The sequence below is a fragment of the Vicia villosa genome, linkage group LG6, assembly GCF_029867415.1.
Source record: "Vicia villosa cultivar HV-30 ecotype Madison, WI linkage group LG6, Vvil1.0, whole genome shotgun sequence".
In the NCBI taxonomy this organism is placed as follows: domain Eukaryota; kingdom Viridiplantae; phylum Streptophyta; class Magnoliopsida; order Fabales; family Fabaceae; genus Vicia; species Vicia villosa.
In genome coordinates, this window is record NC_081185.1 from 95,114,455 (window position 1) to 95,132,750 (window position 18,296).

An 18,296-nucleotide genomic window follows, 5' to 3' on the forward strand; every position below is an offset into this window, starting at 1 on the left:
TTATTAATTATAATTAATAATTTACAACATATATATATATATATATATATATATATATATATATATATATATATATATATATATATATATATATATATATATAAATGGTGGAGATTATGGGTGAATCTTTTTTTTTCTCTCTCCTACATTTTGAAATAAATGATGTAGGAGAGAGAAAAAAAGATTCACCCATAATTTCCACCATTTATTTTAAAATCTAATGGTTCAAATTCATTCTCACATTCTCATATCAAAAAGGCATTCTCATATATATATATATATATAATCAAAAGAAAACCGATATAAAAAGGGTAACAAGTTAGTCCCAAAAATTATGAGAACCTAAATAAATGTATACATAACCTATTCTTTACAAAATTATTCAGAATATCCAAAGGTATGGAATAAAAAATAACGGTAGAATCTATGTCGAGTGCAAAATTTGTCAAAAAATCGACATAAAGTTACCTTCTCTATAGATGTGAGTTATGACTAAATGAGAAAAACTAGTATTAGTAGTGCAGCATCGCCAGCGGTTTCTATAGATTAAAGGGACACGATTAATGGTTGGAGAAAGCTTTGACCACCAAAATAAAGTCGGTTTTTACCCAAAGCTTAGGTTAACTTCTATCAATGGCGATTTCCATAGCCTAGATAATAGCACCAAATTCTTCTTGAACCGAGAAATTGCAGAGGATACGCTCCGTAAAAGCAAGACTAAAGTCTCCCTTATGATTACGAAATAAACCACCACCGCCTACAGTGGAGTTTTCCTAAATAAAGGATTCGTTGCAGTTGCGCTTGTGCCAACCAAAGGAGGGCGGAGACTAAACAACTTCTTTAATAAAAGGAGCTTTGGGAGGAGTGATGTTGATCTTGAATTGTTTGATGAAGAGAAAATCCAGAATTGAAATGTGAGAAGCTTTTTGAGAGGATTTACCTGCAATTTGCACTTGTAACTTAATCCAGATGATGGTGTTATCAACAGAAGGCTTGTGGCTATTGTGCTTCGAGGAGTTTCAGACCTGCCAAATGACGAAAAGCAAGTTGATAACAACAGCAGATTGAATCAACTCAACCCGGGGAGCTTTATTCATGTAACAAATGTCCAACCATGCAGTAATAGAGCGTAGGTCGAAGCAATTTGAAAATTATTCATCATCCAATTCCAAAGACTTTTGGAGAATTTGCAATCAAATATTATATGCTGAAAAGAATCAACATCTTCTCTACAAATCGGGCACCGAGAGACAAGAGAAATACCAGTTTTCGTAATGAAATCGTCAGTGGGAATTTGCAATGGACCATTCTCCAAGCAATCATGGATCTTCTAGGGGGTGTTGATATGCCAAATAGTCTTGCTCCAAGGGAATTTCGGAAACGCTTTAGCTTTAAAATTGAAGGCGTCTTTAATCTTTAAACAGCCAATTGAGTTGTGCTTCCAGCTTAGAAAATCCATCGAATCATCAAAGGGAGGAAGGCACTGAGCAATGCGGTCATGCAGGAAAGGGAACCAGAACCAGTCGAGAGGAATGTTTCAATGGCCTTGAAAAGAGAGGTGAGCAATGCGATTGCAAGGGTTGATACCTTTAGTCTATAGAAACTTAAAACTCGTAGCGCTAATAAACGGTTCTCCAGCCCAAGCATCTATACATAAAGCAATGCTTCTGCCCGAAAAGAGACCAGCAAGTATTGTTCAGAAGATTATTTGATTCAGCCTTGATGCTGGTCCAGATTGCCGAGAAAATGTGGTACTTGATAAAGTCATACACTTTGAGGATCCTATTACGCAACAAAATTGCCTAGTCTTCGTTGTTGCTGTGTAGCTCAAAGATAAGCTTCAGATTCGCCGCTTCGTTCAACTAAATTAAAGATCTGACCCCCACCCCCTTTAAGAAAGGTTGGCAGGTTTTTTTTCCAAGAAACCACACAAACTTTCTTGTTAATAATGTTTCCTGTTCAAATGAAAATCCTGCAATAGAAGAGGTTGGCCAATTGTAAACATTAATGGAGTACTGTAAACTCGGTTTTTGCGAACTGACTCCTTGCTTTTTCTTTTTTTTTATATTTTGCAAGAGTCGCCACCGACTTTTATTTTATCCAACATTTAGGAAAGGCATAAAAGAACAGGAAAGACCTTTTGACAGATTTTGGGTTCGGGGGGTTGGTTATACAAAGGGAAGGTTTTAAGCACCCTTTGTATCCATGGTTATCCATGGGCTCTTAATTGCTTAGCTCACTTTTTAAATGCTTTATTGATTTGAAAATAGAAGAAGTGAAGATGGACAATAAGTCACATAGGTCTCTGAAGAGTTTCACCGGGAATAATGCCCTTCAAATACCAGATGAAAGTTTTGAAAATAGATGAGAAGTTTTGAAAATACGTTGTTTGAAAATGAAAGATGTTTGAGCAAGCAATTAGGAGTTACTTACTCTCAATTTATAAGATCCTTCCTGTGCATTTAATACTTTTCTTAAATGATGGTATGATTAAAAAAAAGTAATAAGAGGGAAAACCATAGAGGTGCAAGTGTGCAAAGTGCCTTTTTTTTTTTAAGTTTTATCTTGATTATTAATGTTTTAGCTCAAAGGTAAAAAAATATGGTCCAAGTGGACAAAAGGAAGATGACGGAAACATAAACAATGCGTCCAAATGGACAAAGAAAAAAATAGCGGAAGCATAAATAATATGTCCAAATGGACAAAGAGAAAATAGCGGAAACATAAATAATATGTCCAAACGGACAACGAAAAAATAACAGAAACATAAATAATATGTCCAAATGGACAAAGAAAAAAAATAGCGGAAACATAAATAATATGTCCAAATGGACAAAGAAAAAATAGCGGAAATATAAATAATATGTCCAAATGGACAAAGAAAAAAAATAGCAGAAATATAAATAATATGTCCAAATGGACAAAGAAAAAATAGCAGAAATATAAATAATATGTCCAAATGGACAAAGAAAAAATGACAGAAACATAAATAATATGTCCAAATGGACAAAGAGAAAATAACATAAACATAAATATGATGAATGATAAAATAAAGTATAAAGCAAGAAATATAAAGAACAATATAATAAAATGCGGAATTTAAAGTTAATTGTTAGTATGTTAGCACGTGAATCATCTTGAAGCTAGTCAAGTATATCCACGATGTTAATGGAGATCGATGGTGAGTGAATGATGATCTCAAATTTAAAGTTAATGAAAATTTATCAGAAGCTTGATAGAATCATAGCGACTACACGGTAAATTTCCAAAAGTCTTAAATCAATTGCATACAATCTCTGCCATATTTGATCTTTTATTCCAATTCGTGACAAAGAAAAAGATAAGAAATAATATCAAATAATATACAAAAATAAATATATAACAAATTAAACTTAATTCATTTTTTTGTGATTTTTTGGAATTGATTTTAAGTTAATTAACAAGCTAATTAAACAAGTAATTATACAAATAATTAAACTTAACAAGAAAAATATTCTTTTTTATGTCAAAAATTAGATTATAAAAATATAAACCTAAATCTAAAAGGAAAATATTTTTTGGAGTTTTCGATTGGTTGAAAATAATTAAAAAGCAATATTTATATAATTACTAATTAATTAAGCAAAATAAATTAATTATGAAAAGAAATAAAATATTTTTATGTTAAAAATTAAATAAACATTTTATCAACTTAAAACTAAAATTAAAACATTTTTTTTGAGAAATTGAAAATATGCATAAATATGGAGTTTTTAATTCATGAACTCCTAACACTACTACATATTAAAAATTACATTGTACTTACTCTATGATGTCCCAAGAGTGGAATAGAGTGATTGAAATTGATTGAAAGTGGCTATTTGAATGAGCCTTGATTTTTACAAGTTTCTTGAAACTTTTGAAAAATATAAACTTAAACTATGACTTTGTGGTGATTGTTGTTGTTATTTGTGTTCCTCCCCTTTTTTTCCTCCTCTTGAATGAAGAAAATGAAGTTCTATTTATAGGCAAATGATTTGATATGGAAGCCTTGCAAGTTGGAATTGTCATGATTAATTTTGTGGAAAAAGAATGGAATATTCTTTCAATGAGTGCATTTCTTTAACCATGGTTAAAACACTCAAGTTTTATTCTCTTCAATCTTGCAATAATATCTTTAAGCATCTTGAATTGGTCTTGATTGGAAACCATAAGCATCTTTGATAATATCTTTGAATTATCTCACTTTAATTAAACTTTAAATGAATAAAATTTAATTAAAATGAAATAAAAGTGTCATGAATCATGGATAGGTCGTGGATGCCCTTTAGACATATGGGAATCAAGATTGAATCACAAAAGAATTGGCCTTTTTGAAAAAGAATCAAGTTTTGGTCATTACTTGTTTTATGCATTCTCCCAAAAAAGGTTAACTTCATCAAGGCATATATCCCTCAATTTTGATCCTATGAAAGTGTTCTTGTACTTTTTGGAAAGCCCAAGATGTCCTCTACAAGCCACTTTGGAAGCGTTTTTGCATTTGGAGAAGTTATCTTGATGATATGGGCTTTGATAAAAAACTGCTTTTCGTTGACTTTGAAAATGACCTGTAATGCTTTGGCTTATATCTCTTAGGCGGAAGCATTTCTTGACCTTGGTCCTAACATGAAAGTTGTAGAGAATTGAATTTCCTAGAGAATGAGCTTTGGTTGGAATTTTTCTGATAAATTATGAGAGAGTTATGGTCGGTCAAAGTTCAGTTGACTTTTTGGTAAAAAACTCTAATTTTGCAATTTTGAGTTTTGTTGATTTCTGAACTTTTCTTGATGAATTATGATAAATCCTTGATCAATTGATGAATCTTTTGACAAAATATGGATGCTGACAAAAAATTGCATTTTTGACTGTCTGTTGACTTTTTGGTCAAACTGGTCGTCTGTTGACTGTTTGAGCTGTTGACTGTGCGTCCGAGCGAATCGAAGTTTGAAAATTTTCCTGGTGGTACTTTGAGATGTATGGAGATCCATGAAATCCATTTGAGGTCTCAAAAACTCGTTCTCCTGAAAAAAAACAAAAACCCTAGTTAGGGACTGTTTGTGTAGGAGACGGTTAGGCGTACCTGATTTTTATGCAGTGTTGAGTCTCTGTTGATCACGTGATTATCAGAAGACTTCTAGAACAAAAATCTTGGAAATATGAAGTGCGAAATATTGATTTGACTGATGGTACAAACACGGAGAATTGCGCTGATGGCGGGTTTGACTGGTAACTAGCTGTCCGGGTATTAACGTAACAGTTAAAGTGAAAACTTAACAGTTAAAGTTAATTTTTTATTTTTTTGTTTTTTTTTTGTTGTATTAATGGTGAAAAATTTATTTACCTGAGCTGTTAGAAAAACACAAACATAATAAATAAATAAAATATACTGTACGCAAACGAAATTACCGATAATAACCTTGAAAAAATATTTAATGCACAGAAAAATAAATATTTAACACACATAATATAATCTTGATAATTAAACTACCGTACAACAGATAGTACAACATTTAATACTAACAGTACAAATATTACATAATATAATGAACAGTACGACAAACAAACGGTACATTATTTGAGAACAAAAGATACGACAAACTTTAAAAATGACGATTAAAAACCCATGCTATAAATAGCAACATATAGATGATCGGGAGTGTAAGCAATGCAGGTCCGCATTTTTCAGGATTGTGCAGACAGAAAAAGGACATGATCACCGTAAAAATAGTGATGACTATAAGAAAAAGTGTATCTATCCACTTTGCCATTTTTGCCGGGGAAGAAGAGAAAATAATTATGAGATAGAAGTTTGAGAAATTTGGGAGATGAGTGAAATTTGATGTGAGAATTTATGGAAAAAATGAGGAGTATTTATAGAGTGAAAAGAGAGAGATAGAGACGTTGGAAATGGAGTGTTACCGTTTGAATAGTAGTAGGATTTGAAAAAAAAGTATGGTAGGTTTTGAAAAGAAAAGGGGTATAGAATAAAGCTAGGATTTGATTTGAAAGAAAAAGAAAGGAAGATATTTGAAAAGAAAGAAAGAGATTTTGAAAAGATAATATAATATAAAAATAAAAATTAGTGGGAAATAAAACCAATAATAATTTAATTGTTACCAGTATAATCTGAAACACGGACTCCGCGCCTGCAAATTTTAATTCTGTACCAACTGCGTCAGCATTATTTATCTGAAAATAAATCTCAAATAAACAGTGTATGAAGTTAAACAGTATTTGGCGATTATGTAAGAATAAATTTAACAGCGAACCAAAATACTGTATAAAAAATTCTAAAAATTGAGTATTTATAAAATCAGGATATTTATGAAATAAAAATCCAAGATTGTATAAAACTCCAAATTTTTAGACAGAAGTCTGTTGACTTCTCTTTTTAAAAAAAACGCAGGCAAATTTTGGGGTATAACAATAATGATCATAACACTTAGAAAATGATGGGATCTTAGAGGTCAAAAATTGGGGTGCAACAAGTACATCACCATGTTGTGGATAACGGATTTAACCAAGAGGAGTCTACTAGCCATGGAAAGACATGAACCCTGATCGCGACAATGGGGTATGTATATGATTATGACTGCAAGTACACAGTATATCGCGTAGTTTTAAAAGATATTGAACCCACAGGGACTAAGAATAGACCTAATGTAGTTAATCGCTACTACGTAAATTTAAGGCTAACATTTGATTGATTATTGATCAGACGGAAATTTAAAAGAAATATTATTGAATTAAATCTAGGAATATAATATCGGTATGCAATGGTCGGACTTCGGGGATCTAGTAAGCCATTGATGCGGATCATAGTTTAAAATCACTTTTCTGTAGAAATCATTAGTTAAAAAACCCTCCTCTCACACTCTCGTGTTTATTGATTATGATTTCACTATTAAAACTAAGTGAGCGCTCTCGCTGTATCAATTAAAGTTCAAAGTGATTTTTGAAAACCAATGAAAACTAATTACCCTTAAAGCTCTCTCGCTGTATTCAAGGTTAATGCCTAATTTCTAAGGTCCAGTTAAAATCTCAAACTCTCGTTTTTATTGATCCTAACTTCTATTGCTTTTAACTCTCGTTACAAAACTGTTTAATTAAGCGTTTAGAAATACCAGCCAGACAAATAAATTTGATTAATAAACTACATCAAAGGATTACTCGATTTCCCCCGGTTATGTGACCTTACATACCGATAAAAGGTATTTAGCCGGACATTGTTTTAATAGACGAATCATAACATATATAATAGATATAACATAATCCAGACATAATTTGATAAATTAACATAAACAGGCAATAGTAATTAAATGCAAATAAATAAACCTGAATTAAATTGTAGACTGGAAAATTGTATCTTGCAGTACCGAATCTTGAATCCGGGACGAAAGTAAATGACGAAAACAAAATATTCTCTTAAAACTAAAATGAATTTTGGAGCTTGAAAAAGAAACTGAATCGCAATAGAGTTTCCAGTGTGGAAATCTATTGCCGAAAATGGGTAGGAAAATAGGAACAGAACTGGAAAGAAAACAGATGAACTCTTGACGGCAGAAGGGTAAAACTTCGTAACCCCTTTGATTAAGGTCTTGTGTTGAATTTATAGAGCAGCACTAGGTTTTGAAATGTCTTGTAACAACATCTTACGGCGGAGAAAATGGAGGAGAGAAAATAGCGTAAACAGACTCCTCTTCTGGGTCTGGGTGTGTGACTTACGCCACACACCATATTTTAGAGGGGTGCCGAATGGAAGGGAGGGGGTGCACCGACCGGCGTGGGCCTCAGGGTGCCTAGTCACACACCATATTTTAGAGGGGTGCCGAACTTAAGGGAGGGGGTGCACCGACCGGCGTGGACCTCAGGGTGCCTTCCGTCTGGTGCTGGATTCAGTCTTGCGCGTTGGGCCTCTTTCTTCTGGGCCTCCTGCTTCTTCTATTTGCACCTCCTTACTTAAATGTCTTTTTAAGCAATTTCTCTTCATTTTAAGTCCTTTTTCCGACTATTTATTTTGCGTGCTCCGATTAAATAAATTCCTGAAAACAAATAGAAATACCGGCATAATACAAAATAAAATAATAAAATCAAAATAAAATAGAATAATAATGCATGTAAATTAAGCTAAATATATGATACGTTTTCGTGTTATCAAACTCCCCCACACTTGAACTTTGCTTGCCCCTCAAGCAAACAATCAAGAAAAAGATTTTTACACATGCATGACAATCATCTCGATTTGTACTCGGTCACGGTGATACTTTGTTAGAGACACGAAAGCGCAATGTAAACACTAAGGATACAGTAGCGACACTGGACAACTCCGACTTATGCAGACCAATTCAAATCATGCTATTACAGCTCATCTAGACCCTTTCGCTAAATTTTGCTTGTTCCCATTCGAGCACAATCACATTAAGCCCTTTATCTTCACACGCACATAGTAGAGTAACCAGTTAGTGACTCTGATTCTTATTAGCACGGGGCTCTGACACATTTCTGTGGTACCCACTTCTTTAACCAATTGTAAGCTGCGGGGGATCAAACTGTAATTCGCCCTACCAAGTTCAATATCAAATACTTTTGAACCAACTAACAGTAGGTTTCCTTATTGTTTGCGAGATATACATCCTTTGGGTTAAATGACCGGGTGAGGGTCACCTAGCTTAGTCGGAGCAATCTTTTAAATTCTTTACTGAAAAACTTTTTTCAGGATCATTCACTTATATTCATCAGCTCTCTATGTAGTTTGTGTTTAAGACGGTGCCGACTGCTGGATAAACTACTCGAAGCTACTTTAAAGCTAGAGATTAAAGACTTTGAAATAATAGGTACTTAAATTGAGTCTTGCACAAATCAGAGTTCTAGAGTGTCAAGACTGTAACAATTTTGTTTTCTAGTGCTTCGGTTCTAACATATCTTAAATTGTTGTATTCTTGTACTTTTAGAGCGTGTCAAGCTATGCGTATAAAGTAAAAAGGTTTATGGTTCAAGTAGGTGGAAAATTCGACAAACGAAAAATACTCGCATATATTAAACTTAGAGTACATGGATTGAAATGACAGGAAACTAAAATATTTTTTTTAGGGGAAATAACTAAAAGTACTAGAAATTAAATACTAAAAATTTAAAAACTACCGAAAATAATAAAGTGAAAACCAGCAAGCTTCCTCCCCCAAACTTAAACGTTGCTTTGTCCTCAATGCGACCTTGTGTGGTAGAAACGGTGAAAACTCACTACTCGTTTCCTCTTCCTCGTGCTCTTCCTCGGGTTCGTGCTCTTCCTCCTCTTCGACCTTCATCGCCATCTCTAGGCGGAACTATCCCATCATGGTACACATACTCATGTAAGCCTTCAACACGATATGTCAAGCAATGCATTTCTTCAGTGAGGTCTGCAATTCTTCGATCATTCTAGTATGCATAGTTGTGTTGATCTCTTTGCATTTCACGCATCAGCGTCATCATTTCACTCTGACCCGCCTCAATCCTTTGGTGACACTGAGTTTCTTCCTCGTGGTTGTGTATCATCTCTCTATACACATCATCCAGTGTGACTGGTTGATTCCTTCTTCGGGGTGGAGGTACAGATGGTCCTACAACATTTTCAGGATTGGGTTGGGGATTTTCATCAGGCTGGGGCTCTCCTTGATCCATTTCTTGTTCGACCTCATCCACATTATCTGCATTATTTTAATTATCTTCCACGTTCTCACCAGGAGGAGGTGCATCGAGATCATAGATCCAGTTGTCTCTGTGGTCTATCCTAGTGATCTCGATGTTTGGCAGTACAACACTACGAATTTCCCTGTTTCGCACCATAAGGTTGTACCTTCCGTCTGGTCTTGATTTGATAAGGCGACCAGCTCTGCAGTTGTTGATATTCATAAAAACAGGCGGTAGAGAAGGTAAATTTTCGAGCATATCATTCAGGTCGAGGGCTCGAGCTATACCAGTGACAACCCATCCTACACAAAAATGGTGTGTTTCTTTCTCTTGATACGAGAGCTTGAATGTGAGACATAAGGAAAGTGCTGGCGTTGATCCGATGATTGGCAAAAGCACAATAAAAGAAGTATAACTCCTTACTATTGACTTTGTTGATGTTGGTTCTTCCAAAGATAGTATTTGCTAAAATGCGGTGGAAGTAACGCATACCCGGGTTATGAATTTGCAAAGAGAAGCGCATGTCGGGAGCAATATTATCATTACCGGATATTCGACACCAAGTTCCATTTGAGGCTCCTTGCCAGTCAAGCTCGGGCGGAATTCTATAGTTGGCTCCTTCAACACGTGGGAACCGAAAAAGAGCACTAATGCTTGCTTGATTCATGGTGTATTCTCGGTTGAATAGTCGGAAGGTAGCGGTTCTGATAAGGTTGTGAGAAGCGTCGGTGGGTGTGTTGTAAATGTAAGAACTTAGGAACTCCAAGGTTAACGCCTCGTATGTGGGGTAGTCGAGTGTGCTCACGAATGATAAACCCGTTTGCCGGAGTAATATTTGCACACCGGTTTCGTACAGCCCCAAACTTCGCAAGCTATTGATATGGGCGAACCTTGATGCTTCCACCCCTTTCTGAGCGAAACGTCGGTATCGGTTTCGTTGAATTTCTCCCGCTTCTCCAATTCAGAAAGTAGCACCGGGGAACTCTTCTTCGTTTTGGTTGTTGAGGTTAGCCATAGTAAATTTTCTGCTGGAAGTGTGGAAGAAATTGTAGAAGAAATAGCAGAAAGATACTTGTGGTTTATGGTTCTGTTTGTGGCAGTGGTACAATATATATATATATATATATATATATATATATATATATATATATATATATATATATATATATATATATATATATATATATATATATATATATATATATATATATATATATATATATATATATATTTAGTAGAGAATGAATGAGTAGATTGAATGAGTGTTGAATGGAATTAAGGTGAGGTTTGAATTGAAGTTGAAAATGGAAATTAATTCAGCACTGAGAAGTTTGAACAAAAGAGAAATGGTTGCTCTGGGCTTGGAACGAAGCAAATGCGTGTTCTCTACATTTAAAGAAGGCGTCGAACGGAAGGGGGGAGGTCACACCGACCGGCGTGGGGCCTATTCTGGTGGACGGAAGGCATGCATGTACATGCATGTGCGTCTGCTTTGCGTGTCTGTATGTTGCACAGAGACTCCAATTTTGACCAAGACTTCATGCATTCTATTGGACCAACATTATTTGGCATAAATACCTTTGACTAGTAGTCAAAGTATTTGAATTGGGTGCATATATAGTTCTCAGCAGAGTAAATAATAGCCTATATTAGTAGAGATTCCAATTTGAATGAGTAGACTGAATTTTATTAAAATAGAAAGAAAAAAACTGAAAATTAAAATTTTGTTCTAAAAATGGAAATACTAACTAATTAAAAACTGAAATTTGAAAAACTAAAATTTAAAACTACTTAAAGCAGTAAATCCTAACTAAGCATTCCCTTCCCCCGCACTTAAACTACACGATGTCCTCATTGTCTAAATGTAAGAGCTAGAAATAAAAATTAGCGGTCTTCAATTAGCCACTTTTCGGAGGCGGGATGGACTGAAAGTGTTGATGAAAACTGTCGAGATTTGCCGTGACCAAATCCATAAATCCGTGGAAATCTCCTCGGAGTCTCCCTAAATCGGTACGAAGTACAGCAACGTCGGTCGTTGTGACTAGGAGTCTTATTGTCAATTATTCCTTTGGTATGCGACATGTGTGCGAAACACTGTCGGTACCCGGGTGTTCCTAGTTGTTTATCTGCAGAGATGGAATTGAAACAAGTGGGGGAGAAGCTTCGCTTCTCGATTATTTTCCAGTTGTAAGATGATTGGTTTAGTAGGCTGTTGTTGGCAATAGTGCAAGTGTTGTTGGAGGTTGTTGTTTCCCAAATCGAAGGTGACTCGGAATTAAGACTTGACTGATAATTGAGTTGGAACATCTTGAAGGAAGATAATTAGAGGTAATTGATAATTATTTGTAGGAGAGAGAAATTAGGAAATTGCAATGTATCAACTCTGCTGAGGGGCTGCGAAGTTGTCAGTTGAGTAGCCTTGCGTCTCGGAAAAGGTTCAGCTGCAAGTTGCAAAGAGGATTGTGGTCGTAATGTTTCGAAAATCGCTTTTCAGCGATGGGACGTGTTTCTCAAGTTATAAGAATGTTTGGAAGTGAAGAGATATGATAAGGAGTTGTTTAGAATGTGATTGATTTGAAGATGATGAGTTTTAGAGCGGAATTCCGTAAGAAAACCGCAGGAAACTTGTTGATTCGTTATGAAACTTCTAAAATTCATAACTGGAGTTCTGGACATCTGATTTGAGTTCCGTTTGAAGCGTCAGAAAACTAACGAGATGAAATTTGTTATAAAAATGGTTACTGCAACTGTAACAAATTTAACTGTGACAGGGCGATATTGGAAAGAGGTAAAGTTGCGGTTACTCTTATTCTTAGAACTAGACTTGTTTATTGGTACTGCACGAGATGTAAGTGTCAGCATTGAACGGATTGAAGAAATAATTAGAAGGTTTGTTGATAAGTAATTTTAAGAATTGAATATACCATTTGAAGAGTCTTGGGGATATCGTATAGAGCTTCGCTGCATGATGTCGATGTTGCATTTTGGATGACGTTGGAAAATTCATATCTTGAGTTCCGAGTGTCGGATTAATGTGCCGTTTGAACTTACGAAGAGGAGAGGTTATGTTCTACCTTATGGGAGAGTTATAAATACAGTAGAGTGATCCTATGAGGAGAGATTCTGAAGTTGGTTAAGGAAGCGTGAAACTTGTTGAATAGGAATGCCTACTACCGCGATTGTTTGAAACGAAGTTGAGTAGAACATGTTGTTGATGAATAAGTTGATGAGATGTTCGGTAATAAAGATGATTTGAGTGCCGATGGATTTTAGTGAGAAGTGAATTAGTAGGAGAGGTGAAGTAAAATTTAGAACGGTTGAAGTCGTATTTATGATGCCAAAGCAACGACATGTATAGAAGAAGAATTGTAGAGGATTTCTGACACCTATTGATGTGAGGAAGACTTTGTTGAGATTCTGAGTGGAATGATACTTGGACGCGAAAGATGCCATGAGATTTAGAGTAAAACCATGAGTTATGAATGTTGTCGTAATCTTTTGCTAAGATGAGGATTTTGATTTGGGACGGGATGAATAGTAATGTACGAGTACATTAGTGATTATGAAGTTTGGAAGTACTTAACAAGTGTGTGATGCTAAGTGACTATGAAGTGGATTGTGTAAAATGTTTGGACGTCGGTGTCTCACCGACAAGATCCAATAAGAGGGAAGTGTGCGAGTTGTAAAGACTCAAAGTGAATTATTTGACTATGACGATGTTAATGAGTTTGGGTGCAAACTCGGAAAGGACACTATTATGTGGTAACAATGGTTATGCTTAAATATGGTTGTCGACTATCTATTGACAAATTGAGGACTTGATCACCCTTAATATCTTGTTGGTAGTAAAGGAGATCATATAGATGGGATGAACTTGTTTTGTTACCTTAATGGTTTAAGATGTGATGAATACTAAGTCGTGAGAATAATCACTCACTATGTTGTATGAACTTATGAAGAAGTGAATATGAAAGAGTGCAACATGATGGACAAATGACTTAAGACAGGTAATCAGAGTCGCGCAGAAAAAGTGTGATGTGGAGTAATGTTATGAGTACTACTCGTGGGAAGTGAGGAATTAATATGTCATGAGCCTACATAGAGAAAATGTATTGATCTATATGTTGGATTTAGAATCCAGTGGATGTAAGAATGTCGTGTCAAAGAATTATAAATCTTTTTGAATAATTGCCGAGATGATGAATATGTTATTATGGTTGTGCGTAGTTAACGAGTAGGTATTCGGCGAAATTAAAACGAAGAGTTAATACTATATGATGTTGTAATAATTTTGTGCTGTTATTAAGATGATATTGTAGATTCCATATATAATGAGGAATTATGCTCTATGAAGGACGAAGTTGATTTGATTCTTAGTAGAGAGCGGGACTCAGTTTGAGCTATTTTGTAAGCAATGGTACATTGATGCTAATGAGTGTGATTATAATTACTTGTGTGTACTCGTTCCAATGGTTGGAATGTTTTAATAGATGTAGTAACTCAGGAATTTATTTCTGAGTGCGAGTAAGTATTGCTAAGTGGTAGATTAGTACCATGTATGATAAAGAATGATTCTTGAACGAATGAATAAAGAGAGTCATAATTGGGTAAAACTCAGAAATCTAATTGGTAATGATGGTTGTAACGAGTAACCAGAGTAGTGCAGCATAAGCGAAATGTAACGGGTTGGATAATTGTTGGTGTGACTTGAGAGGAGTCAGATAGTTGAAATTCAATGGTATAGGAATACGATTATTGAGTTTTCTTGAAGGAAGCAATTGGTGAAAAGTATATGTATTACTTTATCGCGCAAATGAGAAAGTGTGTTTCAGGTTGGTACGTTTGTATATGGGATGCAATGATGCAGTGTTGATCAGGTGTGATCATACCACGGGTTGTGTAATTATATTATTCAGTTATTGGGCGTATCGTATGGGTTATACCTCAATGAACTATTGTTGTTAACCTTTTGGAGGTATAACGAGTAGTACACCTTTGGGTGGTCAAATGCGACGTAAGAGCTGAGATTGAATGCGTGAGATGTGCTTCCTGTTAGTTATGTCAGATGGTTTTTTGAGGATCGACTGATGGAAATGTTACATGGGAACTGGAGAGTCAGATGAAGGGCTCTATCCGGAACTTTTCACTTGAAGTATGTTTTCGAGGACGAGAACTCTTTTAGTGGGGGAGAGTTGTAACACCCCATATTTTCTAATTTTAATTTAATCGAAAATTAAATTATTATTTAAAATTATTCGGTATTTTGTGGAATTATTTGGAAAGAATTATGAGATGGACTATTGGTCCAAATGTGGTGTTAGTAAAGAGGGGGTGCTATGTTAGTAAGTATTTTACTAAATTAAAATCTATTTTCATAAAAATAAGGAATTGAAGAAAAAAGGAAAATAGATGTGAAAGAGGAGCAGAAGAATAGAAGAGCTGATACGTGAAAGAGGAACAGAAGAGGAAGAAGGCTAATCAAGATCCTTGGCTAAGGTAAGGGGGGACTCTTCCGGTTAACATCTTTTACCGTATTATAGATAATAGGACTGATTTAGATGCATTGTTTGTGTCAATTGGTTATATGCTAGATTGGGGTTTTGGGATGATTTTGAGGGGAATTGTATGATGTGATGAATTGTGTGATTATATGATTGTTATGATGATTAAATGATCCTCTTTGTGTGTTATATTTGTGTTATAACATGTATATGGCTGATATGGTGGTATTTGAGGTTCATGACATAATTCGATTTGGGTTTTGGGGATTTTGGGATAAATCCTATAATGTTGTCAATCGCTGTGAGATCTTTGACTTTTGCCAGTTCGCGCCGCGAAGGTAGGTTGGCGCCGCGAAGGCGACAAAATATTATCATTTCGCCCTGCCAACATTGTGCGCGTCGCGAAGGCGTCGATTTTGGGTGACGCGTCGCGAAAGACGGATGGCGCCGCGCGCTGATGATAATATTTGAAAAATGTAAAGATGTGTAACTTTCAAACCGTATGATCGATTTTAGTGTCGTTTCTAGCACGACGAAGCTAATTAAATGATTTATACGATAAAATGGTGTTTTGAGTCGTGACTCGATTTTATTTTAAAACACTCAATTTTATTTGGTTGTGATGGTTTATGCTTACAGGTACATTGGTAAATGTTTTATTTGTTATGATGTCGTGGTTGTAATTGGTGACTAATATACATTTATTGTTGATGTAAAATATATGTTTGTTATGATTGAGGAGTAGCATAACTGTGTGTGGCTATTGATTGTTGCGTTGGTTGATGATTATGATATTCAGTTGATTGGTATTGATGATTAACATGTTGTATGTGATGCATGCATTTCATAATCATGTTGTGGGTTGTATCCCTTATGGTGGTGGGACAGCGGTAGCTAATTCTCATTGTGTGGGATTAGTGAGAGAAGTAGCCGAATCCTTATGGTGGTGGATCAGTGAGATGGGTTATCCCATGTTTGGTACCACATGCATATAGTTGCATTTGCATTAGGCTACTTGTATGATTATAACATGAATGGAAGATTGTCCAATGTTATAATATGTGATGATTGTGTAATTGTTATGATTTGTTGGATGACTTATGGGTTGTCTTTTGGTAATGTATTCTATTTGTTATTGTGTATTGATGAGTACTTCCTGACAATCTGAATATAATGAAATTGGATGAATAATGTGACTATGATGTGTTATTGTTTATGATTTGATAACATTTGTTAATTGTGAATGAGACTCACCCTTACTGTTGATATTTTCAGATTGAGGATAGCGGCTTTTGGCTCGGTGAGGATTAGCTCATGAGTCAGTTTGTTTAGTATAGCGTCGGTGTCATGCTCTGATATTGTAACACTGGGGAACGCTAGTTTAGAGTTTATGATGATACTCTATTTTGTTGTTATCGGAGTAATTTTGTGAGATATTACATATATGATGTTATGCTTATCCGTTGAATAATGTTCCGCTGTGTGGAAACATGATTTTGTTAAATTGATGATTTGCCCCTAAGTGAAGCATGACAATTGATTTATGATAATTTGTTTTAAAGTAAATTGGGGCACCCTTGTTTTCATGTTTTATTCTGAATTATTTTATTAATTTCCACGGAATTTAGAAGAGTGTTACACATTAATTGTTTAATAAACTTAAAAAAATTGTTTTTAATAACAATAACAGCTGTTAAATGGGCCGAGTCGGCCCAACTTCAGCCTGGTGGGGCAAGATGTTTAAACTTATGAGCTTTTGATCATAGCATATGAAAGGTTTTCACCAACCTAAATCCTAAAAATCTTTTTAATATAAAGGTCAAATATTCATGCGCTGGCTCTATAGTAATCCTCTGTCTTATGAGTAGATTTGTATAATTAATACTCTGGCTCTATAGAAACAATATAGAATGATCTGACTCAAATACTTGTGTATCCTTATCCATCTCTTATAACATTGGTCAATGAAATGTTATTTTATTTTGACAAATCTCCCTAAATATTCTTAATGTTTAATATTTTACTTAAATTTGTTAAACATTCATTAAATTTAAATTAATTAAGAATCCAGTTTTCAAACAAGATTGAAGTTTTAAATGGGATAATTTGAATATTCATGATAAAGTGAATTAAAAAGTTCTGAAAAACGGTGCAAAGTAAAAGCTTCAACTCACATATCCAGATTCATTAGCTCACTTTGCATTTATATAATTCTAGTTCTTTGTAGTATTGTTTTGCTACATGATATAATATATACAAATAAGAGTTGTGTTATTTAAACATCAAATTACTTATAATATAGATAATGATTATTTTTATATCTTATTTTTTAGGGACAATATATATAATTTAAAAAGTAAATACATTGAATCGTATTTGATATCAAAATAAAATTAAAAAAATTAGATGACATTTTTATGATTTAGGTGACACTATCAAAATAAATTTTAATAACATATTGTTTTTTATAGGATGCATTTTAGTAACATGTTTTTATCTTGTTTGATGCAAAAATTAATTATAGTACTGGACAAAAAATATAACAAAAAATTGGACAAAATTTTATTCGACTCAACCACATATCAAATAAAGTATAGAAAAAATATCTATTGATTATGTTCTTCGCTTCTAATTATTTAATATTTTAATTTATAAATATCAATATTTTTATATTAATAAAAAATATTATATAAAAAATTATATTATTTTGTCTATTGCATTAATATATTAAACAAAGTAGAGTAAAAAAATATTTTATTTTATTCCTCCTTATTATTTAATATTTTAATTCATAAATATTATATTTTATATACGAATAAATAATATTATAGTAAAAATTATACCATTTTGTTTGGTGAATAGACATATCAAGTAAAATCGAGAAAAAAATTGTCTAGTGCTTTAACCATCAAACACAATACAATACAAAAAATTGTCTTGTACTGTCTATTACTGTTCTGTCTAGATAGTGTATGGTTGATAGCTTATAACTTATGGTTTATGGCAGATGACTGATAGCTTATAGTTTATAGTTAATGGTTGAGACTCATAGCTAATAAATTGATTGAAGTGTTTGGTAAAATTAACGATTTAACTAACTTATAAATG